The 13,244-nt window shown below is 40.3% G+C and overlaps 1 protein-coding gene across 22 annotated transcripts in view; it reads left to right on the top strand.

Moving 5' to 3' along the window:
• DAB1 (DAB adaptor protein 1) overlaps positions 1 to 13,244 on the top strand; it is an 830,004-nt gene that overhangs the window by 402,455 nt on the left and 414,305 nt on the right. For all 22 annotated transcript variants that reach the window (XM_059727867.1, XM_019479247.2, XM_019479246.2 and 19 more), the window contains one exon: positions 12,797 to 12,868. The gene's annotated coding sequence lies outside the window, so the exon portion shown is untranslated. The remainder of the gene's footprint in view (positions 1 to 12,796; positions 12,869 to 13,244) is intronic.

Raw genomic sequence — 13,244 nt, 5'->3', positions numbered from 1 at the left:
AAGGCAAATTAATGACAAATGATTATATGCTGTATTTTTATCTGTACAAAAATGCTATAGCTTGGCTTTACTGGAGAACATTTACATTTTCCCAGACCATCTTGCAGTTCGTCTACTTGTCCTGTTAGGATTATCTCTGGCACACTCGGGGCACATCTACATGAGATAGTGACTGCTCAGTAGCCAAATAATACTGCGCAGTAGCACGTCTCACCATGGGCAGTGCTAATTCGCTACTGCGTAGTACTATTAGGTTACAGCACAGTAGAGTTGCTTAAAAGATGTTCACCGGCACTTCTGCACAGTAACTCCAGTTACCGTGCATTTATTTAGTACTTGCTAATACAAGTAGTAAGTAAATGCACAGTAATGACTGTACAGTAGAGTCTCATGCAGATGCACCTGCAGTCGTGTAACATAATCACTATCTTCTTTTCAAATGCAATGTCTGTTTCTGCCTGCAGTCAGATAGCTAGCATAGAGGTGAAGTCTTGTGGGGCTGCACTGGTGTAAATAGCACCAATCTGGATCCTGTTGTGGCTGAACCGGTTTGGTGGCGAGCTGTAACGAGTTTTGAATTGCATCTGAGCTTCTAATAAGCCTCAGGAATTGCACATGTTAAGCGTGAACAGAAGCAGGCCGGGAAATATCTGAAAGCAGCAGTTGCTTATGCTCATTCAGTTATATGGATGACTTCCACCTCAACGTCTGTGTACATAAAGGCTTATTTTTCAATACGGGAGTACATTGGATTTGGAATTGTTCTAAGACATTTCCTTTTCCATCACCTGGGAGCAGTTCCTGATCCACTCAGTCCTACCAGATCTGGGTAGTGAATCCAGCATAGAGTGAACGGAGACAAAAGGAATGATTTATAAGTAGGGACATGCCAGCATTCACCAATTAAGCTACATGAGGAAAAGGAGGAGGGGCAGCTAGTTACAGGCAGTAAGGCTTACAGAAAGTCTCAGTGGAAAGCTCATATTGATCAAGTGCTGGTGACATTCAAATTGGTTGTGTTATTATAGCTCTTGTGCTCTGATATAAAACTAACAGATAATAAATCTAAACAATATGTTCAGGCTGTGCAAAAATTAGGGAATTTCAGAGCAAGCCTTCCCCTACCCTGATCTTTAAAATTCAGCAAGCCTTTTTTCGTCCTAGGTCTTGAGATGTTAATGACTTTGACTAATTGTCAACACCACCAATTACTATGACTGATACCTTATCATTTCCCACAATGAGCAATGCTAATTAAAATTGATTGTGCTGCTGCTCTGGCACAGCAGCAAGTTCCCGTTTTATTTTTTGTTTAAACATGAGCTTATTGTGCCGATTTGGTGAATTAAATAAGGAAAGCTCATTATTCTGATGTTTATTTTCTAACGGGGGTTTTGAGCCACATTGGAAGCCAGTTACAAATGTCAAAGAAACGGAAGAGCTTAAATAGAATTCATTTTTGGAGTATCAAAACACATGCCTAATAATAATATTTAGCAATTTTACACCATAGTGCTTTAGATGTTTCAAACTACTGTAGTGCTCTGTGAGAGAGGCAAACATTTTTACTTCTATTTTCTAGACATTGAAATGAAAAGCGAGACTCTTTGATTCTCAACTGGTATTAATGTATTCAGTCAATCACATTACAGCCGCACACAGCAGATATAATGGAGGTTAAGAGTCAGAATGGTTAAGTCAGTGGCAAGAAGTACTATAAGCTCAAAGCTTATTCAAACCATGTACCTTGTCCTAACCTGTGAAGACCGTATTTTTTCCAAGATGGAATCAACAATTGCTTACAATAGCTTGAAAACCAGGGGTTACTGTCTATTATCACTTGGCCTAGCCTTTTTGTAAACGGGTGGTGGTTAGACTGGTTGACATTGTTGTCACAACTGTTCAAAATGTTCACAAGAGATCATTTGGTTTTCAGCGAAAGGTTTTTTTTTAACTATTTGTCAAAAACTAAACATGCAAAATCCAACATATTTCAGTTAAACACAAATACTTTGAAATGTATATACCAACGCCTTGTGGGAGCTATAGTTCAGTTGCCTCACGCCCTAATTATCTTTAAAGTAGATGTCCCCAGCTGCACTTCATCTGCTATCACCTACTACTTCTCTTCACCATCAGGGAGGCTGTTATGCGATGTAGGAGATGCATTTGCCCACACATCACCCATCTGACCGAGCACAGTGAACACATGACGCACTTGAATTACAACTCCGATGCGATACTTAAATAGGATTTCCAAACAGAAAACATTCCAAGTTTGGGATTTTGATACAAAAGTAGAAATTCTCCTTTGAAAACGATGAAAATCGGTTTTCTGATCAGCTCTAATGGTGTCTCTCTTGAGCAGCTGACTTCAGCTAATCACATAACTTGGGCTTCTCCTCCTGAAGACTGAAGTGATCTAAACCAATTGATTCGTCCCATGGTCAATAAGCAAAGAGTTAAATGCTATTGACAGGTAAGACACAGAGATGTCTGAGATATTCCTGTACTTCCCGGTACTTAGCATAGGAAAGAAAGGCATTATCTCAAATATTGTGGTACAGTAGCTGTTAGCAAATGCTGACTTTTTAATGACAAACTTATACGACGGTTAAGAATAATGCATGCATAATTTCCGCCTTGACACAGTAATTATCCCACAATGGTGCTGGGCACAGTGCTTGCCTGCTTGGTGTCTTACACCAGGAATAATTTCTGAGCTGAAAAATAATGTTGCTGCTCCAAATAGATTTTTAGAAAGTTAAACTAGGACATTATAATTGTTCCTACTATCAGTCAGGGCAGTATTTTCCCAGGCTAAAAGCAGAAACCATATAAAAAATATTTACTTCGTGTAAATATGTATATAAAATAATCATAAGCAGCAATTAAATTAGTCAGCCAACGTTCAGTCTCGCATAATATTCCCTCACTATTTACAGCACATTTAACCATGTGGACTTTCTCTGGGGACAGGGTTTTCTTCTGTTGTTGGTGCTGGCAAGGAATCACTTCATAAATTAGTGGAGTACTATCGGTATAAGACGGTTACGATCAGAATTTGGCTCATTTTGAATGCCTCCTAAAATTTGTTGAAGTCTTTTATTCTACCATGTTTGATCAGTGTGCGAGCATCACAGTGCTGTATGGAAAATAACGGGAACTAATTATTTCATCATCTAATTAAGAGACTGTCATTCTGGCCTCATGGTTCTTGGTTTTCATCCTGCTGGCCTCTTCTTTGATCTCACCTTTTTTTCCCCCTCCCCATCCTTGGTCTGCTTTACCTAATTAAAGTGTAAGGTTTTCGAATGTGAATGGTCAGGAATTGTTTTAATGTGAGTTTATACAGAATCTGGTACAATAGTCACTGCTACAATATCAAAACTGCTCGTAATAATAATTCTATTTTTTCTATTCAAGAGACTCCTGATTTTCATCTTGAACCTGACATGAAAATCCGGCATCCATTGCTGGCAAGAAGTGCCTAAACAATTTTGACACTCAGCTTATCACAGTGTAAATGATAAAAGACCCCAGACTATGTTCATATAATTAATTCATAACTAACTTTTCTGTTCTTTCTTGGAAGCATTCCTAGAAGAGCGTGATGACAAGTCTTTCTTGCCCAAGTGCAGGGCGGCTGGACCCGATGATCTGTCTGGTCGCTTGCAGCCCCTAACTATGAAACTATGAAACTTTCCGCCCTGTTTCAAACTGGTGGATATTTACACAGGCATGATTCTTCTCTGACTTTTCTATGACTACTAAGCAGAGTATTTGCCCTTTTACAAAAGGACCTTATAGCATTGTACAAACATGAACGTTTTGTGAGGTCATATGGCTAAGCTGTGCCAATTCAAGTGGTAGAAGGCATATCTGCTGTCTTCATGTAAGGGTTTGTTCTCAGACAGCCTACACAGGAAATGTTTAGACATTTCTCCAGTGCCAGTAACATGGTTGCTGCACTAGTGTTAATAATATAGGGAATCCCAGCCCATATGCAGCTGTTGCCATATCAACACTATGTGGTATTGTGGTATTACCCTTCTCAATGAAGGTCTAGTTGACGTGTTTAAACTGAGCAAAGCACATCTTCTCCAGGGATTACGTGCATGTTCACACTGGTAGAAATCAGTCAGTATTACCAATGGCGAGAGATTTTTTTTGAAGAAATTGTCCAAATACGGACAGGACCTTGGAGGCAGAAATTGGCAATGGAAACGATTCAGACCAGGACCCTTGAGAAAGGTAAACTAATAGTGATGCATAGAAGAACTTTGGGGGAGAAATCTGTGCTTTGCTGTTGGTATCTGGTGAATTGTCCACTGAGCCCCCACGTTCACCAAAGCAGCCCTGTTCTAATCAACAATGGTTTCCATCCATTGGCAAAATGCAGAGTAGTAAAATGATTGGTCCTAAGTGAAGTTGTTCTAAGCAACTAAAGTTCAGAATTGGTGATATTTTCATCTTGATGATGTCATAAAATAAGCAACTATTTACTCATTCCAAAATTGGACTGCAAAGAAATACTAAAACCATGTTGTCGGCCATTCTCCCGTTGTAGGAGAGCCCTGAAACATTTACAGTGCTTTAGTGTCTTCATGTTGTTTCAGATGTACCATCACATACCTTCTCTAGGACAGTCTTTGAGCCTCAAGCATTTTTAGAAATTAATGTTGATACTTTTGCAATATCAGTTTAAGACTTTTTTATCGGGCAAACCTCATCTGCTTAGATAGGAAGCACAAAGCATTTTGGTGTTTAAAGTAGAAGAGACTGCCCAACAGCATTAACGTTTTATAAAACAAACAAAACACTTTAAATAGCTGTATTAAGTCAACGAATTAAAATGCCAGTGTAAATAAAGAGAACCTGGGCTGTTTATGGCCTGCTTAAGCCTCTCCTCTGTGCACTCAGTATGTATGTGTGTGCGTGTGCGTGCACACACACACATTACAGGTGGTTTAGGAGTTGAGTCTATAGCAATTCTGAGTCCTGCCATGCCCTGATATACTCCCAATATTACTAGAGAGAACTGGTTTGGGATAACCGTTTCTCTGCCCGTTCCATTCAAAAAATGTTGCAGACTGTTTAGCTGTAGAGAAATCTCATGCAATTTTTAAAGCCTCATCCTGGGAGTGGACTACACCCACATGAGAATGCTTTCTGCATATAAAAAGGCAGTTGCTTTGACATATTTTGTAGGGTGGCAGGTCACTTTTCATATTCGTGTTTTGGGTCAGCGTATTTCTGTAATGCATGGCTCCGTCACTGATTTACTTGTAACTGTCAATAGCTACAGGATTGGGGAGACCTGTTGTAGAGCTCCGTGCATTCCCAAACCCAGGGTGGACTCCCTGTTGGGTGAGATCACTGCCCCTCTTTGCAGCAGACCACAAGGCCATTTTTGCATACTTAAATAAAATGGCAACACAGAAAATACCGTGCCTGGTGAGAACAGTTGGTTTTATGAAAACCCCTCAACAGTGAAAGACATATTTTGCTATTATGAATTAGCCTATTATATTTTTCTGGAAGAAAATGAGAGTGCCATTTTTTTTGGTGCCAAACAGCTGCCATTGTACAGAATGAGATGTCTGGCCAGCTGTGAGGTTCACGAACATTAATTTGCCCCTCCAGAGTGCTGCATAGCTAATTAGTGCCATCCCTCCAGTTATAGGAAGCACTTAAAAAGATTCACGAGGACAGACCTGAAACAATTGCTGGTGTCCAGTGTCACGTAAATAGTGTATTCTGTGCGTGCCAAGTAGTGGGATGTGACTTGTTTTTAATTATTGCTTTGTACACAAATTACCAATAGTAAAAAGGAAAAGATGAAGACTAATTGTTATGCTTGAAGTCTAACAATGAAATTAAAACAACAGTTTTAACTGGTCTCTAACCCATACTCTTCCTGCTCTAATTGTGTATTGGTATTACCTTCCAAGTTTGCCATTGGCAATTTGTTGCGTTTCCTGTCTCTGAATGCAACAAGCTTCCTGAAACCCAGCGAATGAGAGGTTAGCTGTAGCTCACTTCCTGCCGCTCACTTTTTCTTCTCTTTCCTCCCCACCTCCTACATCTCTTGCATGAGATTGCAAGGGAGCTAAAATGCTTGCTTGGGAGATATAAAAGGGAGGAGGTTTGGTAGCAATACCAAAAGGAAAAAAAGAAAAATCATGCAGAGACTTATGAACAAGGAAACCTTTCATCTGTCCCCAGTAAATCAACTCAAGTGATAAGAATAAAAAAAAAAAAAGGCCTGCACCTGGAAGGGATTATATGACATGGTTGCCTGTGATAGTAGAGAACTGAATTAAGTAACCCTGAAGGCTCCTTTTGGTCCTATCTTCCTAATATATTACAGATCTTTGAAAATGTCATAAGAAAATGGGGTAAAAGAGACCTAAATTACCTAATATATTTAGAATTTCAAATGGCCTTTGACGAGAGTCCTCATGAGAGGCTGCTAAGAAAAATAAGTCCTTGGGTGAATGGCAAAGTATGATCACAGATCAAAACATCAAAAGGCAGGACACAGATAGGAACAAATGGCATTTTTTTTATCACGGCTAAAGGTTGAGACCAGGGTTCTGGGTTAGTTCCAATGTCATTTAATGTCTTTTTGATTTGAAATGAAAGGTGAGCGGTGAGGTGACTGACTTGGCAGATAACACCAAGTTATTTAGGTTGGTCTAGTCCAGAGAGGACTGTGAAGAACCGCAGAGAGGCTTAAGCCAGGTGAATGTGCAGCACAGATAAAGTTCAGTTTTGATACATGAAAAGAAAGTCTGCAAAGACCTGCAAGACCTCTGTTAAGAATTTGATAAACTATGAAAAAATGACTCTCTCAGTGTTAAGGTAACATTCGGTAATGACCCTTTTGGATCTGCTGATGTTACAAGATATGACCCATTAGCTAGGTAATAGAAGTTACACATTCTGTTTACCGATGACCCTAAGGGTTAATTCCTGCAGCCCTTATTTACTCAGGAAGCCAATGGGAATTTATCACATGGAGCATTTTCAGCGGGCCTTATATTACTGTAGGCATATTCATCAATCATAATATGTGTGTCCTTCAAGACTTCCTGCTGTCCTTCTTGTTAGGGTTGTGTGTTTCCAGAATGACTGTACAGGAATTTGGATTAAGATTGAAAATTCTTCTCCAAGGGAAATGATTGTAAGTTGTGTCTCTATGTGTGTATTCATCACTTTTAAAATAAAAATGCTATTTTGAAGTACTAGACTACCTTGCATTTAAGGAGCTCAAAACACTTCAAAAAGCAATTAAGCCTTGCTCCTGTGTGAGCTACATATCACTGTCCCTGATTTACACCTGGGTAAAGTGAGGCCTCAAGTGGTGAAATCACTTGCCCAAGGTCACACGCAACAAATCATTGACTGGGCTGGGACGCAAGGCCATATCTTCTGATTTACTTTAACCACACTGATCCTAAATATCTGATTTTTTTTTTCATTTTAAGCAAAAAATGTAAACCAGAATAAAGAAATATAATTAATCTTTTTGTTTTCCAGCCTGACTTTTGCACTTGAATGTTTTTTCCTGGAAAATTGATTTAAAACACCTTCCAACTTCTGAATGGATTGCAGGCTGCCTTCCAGCTTTCTCCTCTATCTATTTAAACCAGATAGAAGCCACTTGGTGTCCCTTTTTAAACAGGAGGTAAACTCTTGAATGCCCATAATGGGTGAGGGAAACCTTTTAAGGAATTAAAATGTTACATTGTTATGATTTGTGGAATAAAAGCTGAAAAAGAACTACAACATTTAGCTCTGGAATTCCACTTTATGTTTCTCTAATGCGGGCTAAGCTGCCTTACAGCAATCTTTTAAATGTAATGATTAAGACTATAATAGGAAATTCTATACAAAGCAACATTTTTTTTTGCAGCCTAAATAATATGTAGGGCAAGGTTTTAAATGAGGCTAGAGTAATGAGAGCTGTACAATAATTTTGATGATAAATTTCCCTAGAGGATAAAGAGGAAGAACAAAAGCAGGCTGTATTTAATCATGCAAGTTAAAGCAATGCAGACCAATAAATATTTGTAGAGGCAGTATATTTTATCTGACCTTTGTGTAATATTGTTCCCTTTATTTGCCTAGAACTGTCAGCTGAAAATTTGGGGTAGTGTGAGATATTGGCAGAGAAATTGGGGAAGAAGTCAAGTGTTTCTTTGATGAAATCCTGTTTTTTATAAGGAATATACACAACGTCTTGTTTTCCTAGTTGAAGAAGGTATCGAATAAGAGGCAGGATCTTTTCCCAGTCCCCAGGCCTTTTTCGGGCAGCATTCAGCTCAAAAGCTTTTTGTGTGTTATTTGTTCCTCCTAGGCTTATACAATGCCTTTTCAGGCCATGTGTCTTGCTTCCTTGATGCTTTAGACTTACTGAAAAATAGGGCTTGATGGGATCTCAGGAGGTCATCTAGGCTAACCCCCTGCCAAAGACAGGATCAACCCTGCCTAAACCACTGTATCCAAGTGTTTGCCTAACCTGTTCTTAAAAACTTCCAAGAGAGACTCTACAACCACCTGAAGTTATCTGTTGCAACCTTCTGTTTAGTTCTTCCTAATACCCAAGATAAATCTCTCTGGTTGCAATCAAAGATTATTATTACTTCTTTTGTGACCTGTGGCCACAGGGAATAGCTTATCGCCATCCCCTTCGTAACTACTCTTCATGTACTTAGACTGTTTTCAAACCCATCCTTGGCTTTCTTTTCTCCAAATTAAATAATCCGATTTCTTCCAACCTTTCCTTGTAAATCAGGTTTGCTAGACCTCTGATCATTTCTGTTACTGTCTGCTGGACTCTTTCCAATTTCTCGACATCTTTCTTGAAGTGTGGTGCCCAAAACTGGACACAGTACTCCAGCGGAGGCCTTGGCAGTTCTGAATAGAGGGGAAAAATCATTTCTCAGGATTTGCAGGTAAAAGATTTTTCTCAGCATCTGTGATCTTTTCTACCGCTTGTACATAAAATTTTGCAGAACAATAGCCAGCAACTCTGTCCCTCCCCCCCCGCCCCCTTCCACCTTGTTTATACTTCCTTTTTATGTGCTTTTGTTTTGAAGAATATCATGTGGCTGTGTTTAGAGTGGAGGATGCACTTATTTCAACTGTTTTTTATTATGATTATGTTAAATATTGGGCAGCGGTTACCAAAGAACCTGGGGAAGAAGAACCAGCAGCATACCTACAGGCTGTCCAAGATGAACATGGGCCGCCAATGTGGGAATGCGGTCAGGAAGGCCAACCATATCTTGTCATGCATCCACAGATGCATCACGAGCAGGTCCAAGGAGGTGATCCTCCCCCTCTATGCTCACTGGTCAGGCCGCAGTTGGAGTACTGCATCCAGTTCTGGGCGCCGCACTTCAGAAGGGATGTGGACAGCATCAAGAGGTTCCAGAGGAGGACCACCTGCATGATCAGGGGCAGCAAGGCAGGCCCTATGAGGAGAGGCTACGGGACCTGAACCTGTTCAGCCTCCACAAGAGAAGGCTGAGAGGGGATCTGGTGGCTGTCTACAAACTGGCCAAGGGGGACCAGCAGGCAATGGGAGAGTCCCTGTTCCCCTAAGCACCACCGGGAGTAACAAGGAAATAACAGCCATAAGTTGACAGAGAGTAGATTCAGGACATCAGGAGACACTACTTCACTGTCAGGGTGGCTAGGATCTGGAACCAACTTCCAAGGGAAGTGGTGCTCACTCCTACCCTGGGGGTCTTCAAAAGGAGACTAGATAATCACCTAGCCGGGGTCGTTTGACCCCAGCATCGTTTCCTGCCCATGGCAGGGGGTCAACTTGATGATCTGCTCATGTCCCTTCCGACCCTACCTACTATGAAACTGTGACAGCCATTCTTTCCAGTTTCAATCCACTTTAGCTCAACATACAGCTCACATGCACTCCACGGAGACCTGATTCCAAACACCTTTGCTCTGTTGATCAATGTTTGGGATGTATATCGATTTCCAATTTAACTGTGTTAACTTTTTAGCTGTGAAAATGCTCTTGGTACCAGTTTTCACCTTGCCTGATAGTCATTGTACATCAAACCTTATTGTAATAAACCAGGATCTCATCTGGTGAGATGATTAGTTTTAGTGACTTCAGGTCTATAATGTTCTAAGATTTACTTTTCTTATGCAAGCATTATTCTAGCATGAAGTATCTCTGTTTAAGGCAATGACCTGAGAAATGCCTTTATTCTAGCCTAACAGAGTTCCCTTAGTGTTCCTTAATTTATACATCCCATCTTAGAAATGAAATAATAAACTAATTAATAGTGCAGTTGATTGCATTTATGTTGTTTTCTCGTAATAATTCATGCCAAACGAGCCTGATGTCAGCAGATCCGATTACTGTATAGCTGACCTTTATTTAAGCAATAAGACACACATGACAAGCAGTGCATTCCTGTGTGATTATGCCTCCAGTGGTGTTAGGAGGCACAAGGTCAAAAGGCTCAGTGACTTTAACTACCTGAGAAGTGGAGTGTAATCCCCTGGAAATGGGCTGTCTGGAGTGTCTTATTGCTATTTCAGAAAGGGAATTATTTCTTTTGAAAGATAAATGCATGCATTACTTTCTGTAATTGACATGGGTATGACATCACTGACTGCCAATCAGAAAGCCTCTTCATCCAGGGGTCTTAATGCTCTTAATTTCAAATACAGGTTAGGTGAGCAAAGAGGCTTTGTTAGTATGACATATCATCCTCCTTGTTTATTCAACCACATATGCTTGCTTAAGCAAGGAAAGTAAGGCTCACACTTAGGCATGCACACGCCTACAGGATTTTGAACTGCGTTCTACTGTTTTTGCACCATCAGCAGAAATATTAACTACATTGTGTTCATATGCTGTGGGTAGAGATATGTATGCCTAAAAGAACCAGGTTGGGTTTTAGAAGATCTCAGGTTGCGTTTGCAAAACTGGCAGTGAATTGGGGTGATGGGGGGAGGTGGAGGCTGAAGGGAGGTGAGAAGGAAGGCATTAATGTTCAGGTCCTAATGCCTTCCTAAGGAATACACCTAAATCCCTGACCTGTATGTCCCTGTAGAGCTGAGGATGGAAGTCTTATCTGCCTTTAGTACTCTGTGCAGCCACTAACTCTGCTTGTCAAAAGGAAAATCGTAGCATGATGCCACTTCTCTGATCATGATGCTTTTCAAGTAGTCTATGCTGGGATGCAGCATGGGCACCAATGCCAAGCTGTTATGCTGCGATGCATTGCTGCCTGTTCATTAGGGGTGATCATAAGTAAGAATCTGTGCCTGACTAAAAGTGGCGTAAGCATTATTTTAAGTTAAACAACGCAAGAAGTCAGAAAGAAAAAGGAGGTGCAGGGCCAGGCAGACACTTGAGTATTCAGGTACTGCAGCTGTGATTTCCAAATCGATGTTTAGCCATCAAACTCTTTCAACCTAGCATAGATTTCTCCTTTTTATTGACAAACATAACTCCAATATAATAAAACCCTCCTAATTTACGGTTATTGATGATACATAGATGGAACTGAAGCTCTAGCAGCCTGAGGGTGTCAGACCAGGCCAGGGAAAAGTATGATATTTAGCATTGTAGCACTAAACTGACCATGGTACTGGTTGCCCTAATGAAATCTTGATGTTGCCATTGCTGTAGGTCAACATTACAACTAATTTTCAAAGACGCTCAAGCCAGCTGGGCAAGCCGTCCAAAATTCAATACAATTCCTAGCCTACAGCAGTATTTGCAGGGTTTCCCACACTTAAGTCTGGTCCACCCAGAGCTTTGTATGACAGTGGTGATTAGGGGTGTGATTTATACCATTGTAGCCATATGGGAACAACTGTAAGTCTAGATATTGTGCGGTAAAAAGATACCTTATCCTTTCTCTTACTAAAATGAGATATGTGGATATATGCACGTTTCAACTGCTATACGTGAGTCCTTATTCAGTGGCTTGTACCATTTTAATTACATTATGGCTAGTTACAAACATTCAAAAAACCAGAGGCGGAAATTCCCTGGCGGAAATATAAGTTACATGGTTTGTTGTAAGCAGTGTAGTTTAGATCAGTAGTGAGCAGATGTGTTTGCCTTTTGGGCGGCGCAGTCTATGTGTGCCGAACCAGTCTGTGTGCCGAACTTCCGCTCTGTTACAGGTGTAGACCAGTTTCCAATTGCTTTTATACTGGTGAAAGTGTAATGTCTCTTACCTGGCCTGTGAATGTAAATAAGACAGTACAGCCTTTCTGTGTGTGGACAAAGCTTGAGTAGGCCAGACATCTTTTTAGCCTGGTGAGAGATGCTGTATGGATTGGACAACACTGATTTAAATGGGTGTTAAATTGGCAGAGGGAGGGAGGCAGGTGACATTGTTCTTGGCATGAACTAGAAGCCTAAAGAATACTGTGGAAGTTGGACAGTTGAGAGGCTATCAGGGAAAAATAAAGGTAAATACTGCACTGTAAAAGGGCAAATATTTATATAGTCTTAAATATAGTTATTTATACATGGTATTTCTTACTAATATTTCAGTAATATTTCAAATGTCATGCACGGAAATATCACAGACAGGTGCATTGTAACATCATGATTCATCTCTAGAACTCAATTAACCTGGTGCAACCTTCTGTGGGAAAGTGGGTCCTAAATCTTGATTTTTATAGTGTGGGGGTGTGTGTGTGTGTGTGCGCATGTCTTGAAGGTGAACATAATTCTGGACTAGCAAATGCAGTTTCTAATTAGTGTTCTTATTTTTGCTTTAAACAGTGAGCAAGATATGGTGGCCATGAGTAGGATCTAATGTTCATGGTTGGAAGACATTTTTCATGCAGGACCGAGGTAATTCTCTTTCTTTTTTTCCCTATGCAAACCTGCTGCTGTTAATAATGGACATTTTGGGGTGTTCACTGACGATAAACATGACTTGGGATTTTAGGAGATTTCAAGGGCTTTACCTCTGGTTTTCTGTTTCAATTTGCATTCACTGACAAATGAATGTACGTGTGACTGCCCTCTGTAATACACATGATACATTTCTTAACACCCTTTGGAAATGCTGCTGCTGTAAAGAATTAAATCAAGGTATCTATCTTCTTCATCCTATTAAGTTTTCCTGCAGATCTTTTATTCCATCCTGCGCCACTTTTTACTAGGTGCATCTGACATTGGTGACCTAAATAACATACATTACTACTTTGCCTCTAAGATAGTCAAG

Source organism: Alligator mississippiensis, chromosome 5 (genome assembly GCF_030867095.1).
Source record: "Alligator mississippiensis isolate rAllMis1 chromosome 5, rAllMis1, whole genome shotgun sequence".
NCBI lineage: Eukaryota > Metazoa > Chordata > Crocodylia > Alligatoridae > Alligator > Alligator mississippiensis.
The sequence above is the reverse complement of the archived record's forward strand: the minus strand, read 5'-3'. Positions and strand labels throughout refer to the sequence as shown.